This window comes from Mauremys mutica, chromosome 1, assembly GCF_020497125.1.
Source record: "Mauremys mutica isolate MM-2020 ecotype Southern chromosome 1, ASM2049712v1, whole genome shotgun sequence".
Classification (NCBI taxonomy): domain Eukaryota; kingdom Metazoa; phylum Chordata; order Testudines; family Geoemydidae; genus Mauremys; species Mauremys mutica.
Window position 1 is genome coordinate 286306147 of NC_059072.1, and position 6000 is coordinate 286312146.

General features: G+C 49.0%; 1 protein-coding gene across 1 annotated transcript in view; it reads left to right on the top strand.

Moving 5' to 3' along the window:
* Positions 1-5659, top strand: part of KLF12 (Kruppel like factor 12) — a 422474-nt gene extending 416815 nt beyond the window's left edge. Inside the window, exons 8-9 of the transcript XR_006578411.1 lie at positions 4524-4719; positions 5561-5659. The gene's annotated coding sequence lies outside the window, so the exon portion shown is untranslated. The remainder of the gene's footprint in view (positions 1-4523; positions 4720-5560) is intronic.
* The last annotated feature ends 341 nt before the right edge of the window (positions 5660-6000 follow it).

Consider the following 6000-nt stretch of genomic DNA (forward strand, 5'->3'; position numbering starts at 1 on the left):
GAAAATCGTGTCCCTTGTCTTTTTCTTTCGCCGCCTAATCTTCGCCAGCCTCTGCGAGGTGGATGCTGTGGCAGGTCTGGAGACAGTGGAAGCTGTGAGATGGGAAACAGTTAGTTAATTCCTTGCAATGATACTTTTTTGCGAACAATTAACTGAGTCTAGGCTGTCTCTGTGAATTTTTTGTTGAGACCCCTGTGCCTGCTGTTGCACAAATCATTTGCGCGGTGGATTCTGGGTACATGTCGCCAGTCATTCCTTCCTCCGGGAAAGCAATGGCAGACAATCATTTCGAGCACGTTTTCATGAAATGCCCTGGCACACGCCATAGCGTGGCAACAATGGACCCTATTTTGCCTTTTGTATATGTCACCGTATGTGTACTGGATGCCGCTGACAGAGGCGGACCAGCAGCGCTACACAGCAGCATGCTTATGCTTTTGCATGACAGCAGCGATGGTTACCAGGCATACTGCACCGTCTACCATACCATGAACTGGTAAGAAGACGGTAATAAGATGGTCATGGTTACCTGTCCTTTTGCACTGCGCCATTTGGTGCTGTCATAAGTGCCCCTGGTCGATCAGCCAGGGGCGCAAAAGCAAAATTTGGGAATGACTCCCCGAGTCAATCCCTCCTTTTTGGGTATCTAAAAATAGAATCAGTCCTGCCTAGATTATGGGCAAGTGTACTAGAGAACCACTGTATCATACAACCAGAGACCACAGCTGCTCTCTGTCCAATCCTGCATAAATTTTGAGCTGAACGCTATTCACAGGGTGTGCTCCTGAAACAACCCCAGCTGTTCATTCCGTTCTTCCCCCAGCCTTCCTGGGTTCCAATACCATTGTCCCCCCACTTGTGTGATGAAGTAATATAGAATGCATGAATAAGACACAGGTAATCGTTTGTGAGAAATGAGTGGAAGGAAGCCTCCAGCTGCAATGATAGTCCAGAGATGACATTAAGGGGTGTGGAGGAGGGAGCCACTCATCCCTCTGCTAGTCCAGGGGCAATTGAATCTTTTCTTTACAATGAAGGGTGGGGGCAGATGGAGCTCAGCTCCCTGTTGCAATGATGAGGACGGTTACCAGCCATACTGCACCATCTACCATGAAAAATTAGCAACAGGCGGCCTTGACCGACCTGTTCCAAGCAAGTTGGTACGGTCGTTATGGTTACCAGTCCTTTTGCACTGCCCCATGTGCCAATAGGCTGATGATGAGGATGGATTTCCATCTTATTGTACCATCAGCCATCCATAGCGTGGGGGGAGCAAGGATGTTGGTGTTGAGTGCTGCACCATCGCGTCTATCTGCAGCATTCAGTACAGATACGGTGACATGTAAAAGAGTCAACAGAGGATTGTTTTCCCTTTAACTTCTGGGGGTCGGGGGGCTGCGTAAATTGCCGAGCTATGCCCCGACCCACCGCGGACACTGTGTTTGACCCTAGAAGCATTTGGAGATCAGCCAAGAATGCAAATGCTTTTCGGAGACAGCAGGAACTGTGGGATACCTTGCGTCCTCGTTCCCCCCTCCCTCCATGAGCGTCCATTTGATTCTTTGGCTTTCCGTTACGCTCGTCACGCAGCTGCGTGCTGAGTCTGTGCTATGCCGTCTGTCCGTTTATTTATTAAAAATACTTTGGACCAGGCGTAACGTAACATTTCTTCCCCTACTTAGATGCAGGAGTCTCCGAGCGAGATCACCGTGAGGACGGGCACTGAAGGAGATAGAGAGCGCATGCTGCGTGAAATCTAGCACGAACCACGGACCTATGCAGCCGTGCTCTGGGAGGCAGTGCTCCCTGAATACCGCGTGAAAGCCTCGCGCGGAAAAGTGTGCTACCACGGAGCACCCAATAAGGCAGCTCTCCCCAGGAACCTCCTGCTGATGCTTATCGATTAACGGCAGGAGAGCTTCGTGGCGTTCTCCCAGGAGGATTTCTGTTCTATCACCATATATACAGAGACCTCCTTTTCACACACTTCAGATTCCTGTTATATTAAGAATAAAAGTTAACATGGTTAAAGCACTTACCGACAGATCCTACCCCTGATTCAGGATCCGGGTTCCTGGCCGGGGAGGGTTGGTAGGGGATCTCCGTGACGGTGATGAATAGATCCTGGCTGTCGGGGAAACCAGCGTTGTAAGCGCTATCGCCTGCCTCGTCCTCCACAAACCCTTCCTCATCTTCCCCGTCCGTGAACATCGTCGAGGAACTGTCCGTCGACACTGTCCCATCATCAGAGTCCATGGTCACTGGTGGGGCAGTGGTGGCAGGCTCCGTAGCGTCCGTTGGCCGCTTTGATTTTTTGGTAGGCTTGTCTGGGGTCCTTGATTTTCACGCGGCGCTGCGTTGCATCCCGGCTGTATCCTCTGTCTGGATCATGGCTTTGGAGACCTTCTCGTAGGTCTTTGCATTCCGTTCGTTGGAGCGCAGCTCCGAAAGCACAGACTCCTCGCCCCACACACCGATCAGATCGAAGAGTTCCCGGTCAGTCTATGCCGGGTCCCTCTTTCTATTCAGAGATTACATGAACTCCTCTGCTGGAGAGCTCTGCATTGCTGCCGGTGCTGCGGAGCTCGCCCCGATGTGCAACCAGAACGTCAGATTCAAACCGCCCAGACAGGAAAATGAATTCAAATTTTCGCGGGTCATTTCCTCTGTGGCTGGGCAGAGAATCCAAGCTCGGGCTGCTGTCCAGAGCGTCAACAGAGTGGTGCACTGTGGGATAGCTCCCGGAGCTACTAAGTTCGATTTCCATCCACACCTAGCCTAATTCGAACTAGCCATGTCGAATTTAGCGTTACTCCACCTGCCGGGGTGGAGTACCAAATTCGAACTAAAGAGCCCTCTAGTTCGAATTAAATGGCTTCCTGGTGTGGACGGTTGAGCGGTTAGTTCGAATTAACGCTGCTAAATTCGAATTAAAGTCCTAGTGTAGACCAGGCCTCAGAATTTGTCTTTTTTTTTTCCCCACTGGACCACACCAAGTTTGCTGCATTTATGTAACTTTATTAATATTAACTATTATAATTATCACAAATGTTAAAGACAGGAGAGATCTACTCGGTCATCTAGCCCATGTCTGCTGGCAATGCAAGACTGTGCATTTGACCCTTAATCTATCTCTTAGGTCAAAAGTTGTTCATGCAGCTGCAATATGCTGTAGATTATAGTAGCTGGTTTTGATGTAGCCTGGTTACTGCCAGGAAGGATGGGGATTATCTGTCAGACAAAGTGGTTAAGGAAATATCTTTTAGTGAACCAATTTCTGTTGGTGAGTGAAGCAAGCTTTCGAAGAAGAAGACCTGAAGAAGAGCTCTGTGTGGTTCAAAAGCTTGTCTCTCTCAACAACGGAAGTTGATCCAATAAAAGATATTACCTCACCCACCTTATATCTCTAATACTGTATCTTGGGACCAACACAGCTACAGCTACACTGCACACAGGAACTATCTGTCTCAGATATAGATGGGGTAGTCTGCATTCTTGTCCACACTCTGTATAACATTGTTTGCTTATGGCTTCTATTCTAGCATAAACACACATCTTTAGTCATCTCAACAGCTAAGAAGATGTCCCAGAACATTGGATTGCTTTTCAAATCTATCTTCATTACCAGTCCAGGGAACTATTGTATTTTTTTTCTAGCTTTCATCCTTCTATCAGACATCTTAAATTTGTTATAAATACACCTGTTCATGTCCTCATTTGCATTAAATCAGTCATTAATCCTATCACTTTATTCTCATAAATCCTACAATAGTTCCCTGTGGAATCCTTGCATCTGCCTTGATTTATACCAGGGGTTGGCAACCTCTGGCACGCAGGTCGCCAGGGTAAGCACCCTCACAGGCCGGACCAGTTTGTTTACCTGCTACGTCCACAGGTTCAGCCGATCACGGCTCCCACTGGCTGCGGTTCGCCACTCCAGGCCAATGGGGGCAGCGGGAAGCTGCGGCCAGCATATCCCTCGGCCCACACTTCCCGCCACCCCCATTGGCCTGGGGCAGCAAACCACGGCCAGCAGGAGCCGCGATCGGCTGAACCTGCCGAAGCAGCAGGTAAACAAACTGGCCCAGTCCGCCAGGGTGCTTACCCTGGTGAGCTGCGTGCCAGAGGTTGCTGACCCCGGATTTATAGAGCTGTTTTTGAATTGCTAAAGCTCCTTTAGCTCTCAGGTGCAATCTAATTTCCTCTGTTTTTGGATCGACACTCTTATGCAAAAGCAGCAAAGAGTCCTGTGGCACCTTATAGACTAACAGACGTATTGGAGCATGAGCTTTCGTGGGTGAATACCCACTTCGTCGGATGCATGTAGTGGAAATTTCCAGAGGCAGGTATATATATGCAAGCAAGAATCAGGCTGGAGATAACGAGATTAGTTCAATCAGGGAGGATGAGTCCCTCTTCTAGCAGTTGAGGTGTAAACACCAAGGGAGGAGAAACTGCTTTTGTAGTTGGCTAGCCATTCATAGTCTTTGTTTAATCCTGAGCTGATGGTGTCAAATTTGCAGATGAGTTCATCTTCATGCAAAGTGGCAGCCTCAGGCATCACGGATGAGGATTTTGTGGATGATGATGAGGAGAATGCGCAGCAGGCAAGCAGAGAATCCATTCTCCCCAGCAACCAGGACCTTTTCCTCACCCTGGAGCCAATACCCTCCCAGAGCCTATTGTTCCCGGACTCTGATGGTGGAGAAGGCACCTCTGGTGAGTGCACATTTGTAACGACACTACAGGGGTTAAAAGCAATTGTGTTTAATGTTTGATTTGCCCTGAATAATTAAGATGTATTCGTGGCCAGTACAGCTAATGGAAAAGTCTGTTTACGTGTCTGTGGATGGTGTGGAAATCCTCCAGGAACATCTCCATAAAGCTCTCCTGGAGGTACTCAGAAAGCCTTTGCAGAAGATTTCTGGGGAGGGCTGCCTTATTTTGTCCTTCATGGTAGGACACTTTACCATGCCAAGCCAGTAGCAAGTAGTCTGGAATTATTGCAGCACAAAGCATGGCAGCGAATGGTCCTGAGTTTTGGTCGCATTCATGCAACATTCGGTCCCTATCTTTCTGTGTCAGCCTCAGGAGAGCGATATCATTCATGGTCACCCGGTTGAAATAGGGGAAGTTTTGTAAGGGCACAATCCCCTCTGTTTGGTGATCCCCAACAAGTTAGAGCCCGTGCATGCTGGGCTGTTTGCACTTGGCTAAAAGGGATCAACCCAGAGAATAGCCATGCTGGGGGGTGGAGAGGTGTGTGTGCTGCACATCCACCCCAAAACTGCAGCCCCTCCTTTTAAATGGCAAACACAACCGACATTGATTGCTATTTTGGCTTACCATGGCTACCTGCAAACCAAATTCTGTTGTCCAGCCATGTGTGATGTGTCACCATCCTGGCAGGCGCTCAATATAAAAGGCAAAATGAGACCTTGTACCTAAAACTCATGTGCTGTCTGCTGTGAATTGCTTGATTCACTGTGAAAGAGTCTCCCTTTTGTTCTCAGAAACTTATCTTCTTAAAATTCTACTCTCCCTTTTTCCCCCCCTGCAGCTGCATATGCTTCTATGCTCCCTACATCAACTCCGTCCCTGAGGTTATTGCAGATTAGAAGGCAAAAAAAATGCACTCGTGATGACATGTTTTCAGAGCTCATGCAGTCCTCCTGCATTGATAGGGCACAGCTGACTGCATGGAGGCATTCGGTGGCAGAGGCCAGGAAAGCATACAGTGAACGTGATCAGAACATGCAGGAGGAGATGCTGAGGCTAATGGGGGAGCAAACGGACCTGATGAGGCATCTGGTGGAGCTGCAGGAAAGGCAACTAGACTACAGAACCCTGCTGCAGCCATTGTGTAACCGCCTGCCCTCCTCGACAAGTTCCATATCCTCCTCACCCAGAGGCCCAAAAACGCGGGGGGAGGCTCCGGGCACCCTGCCACTCAATTCCAGGGGATAGACCAAGCAGCAGAAGGCTGTCATTCAAACAGCT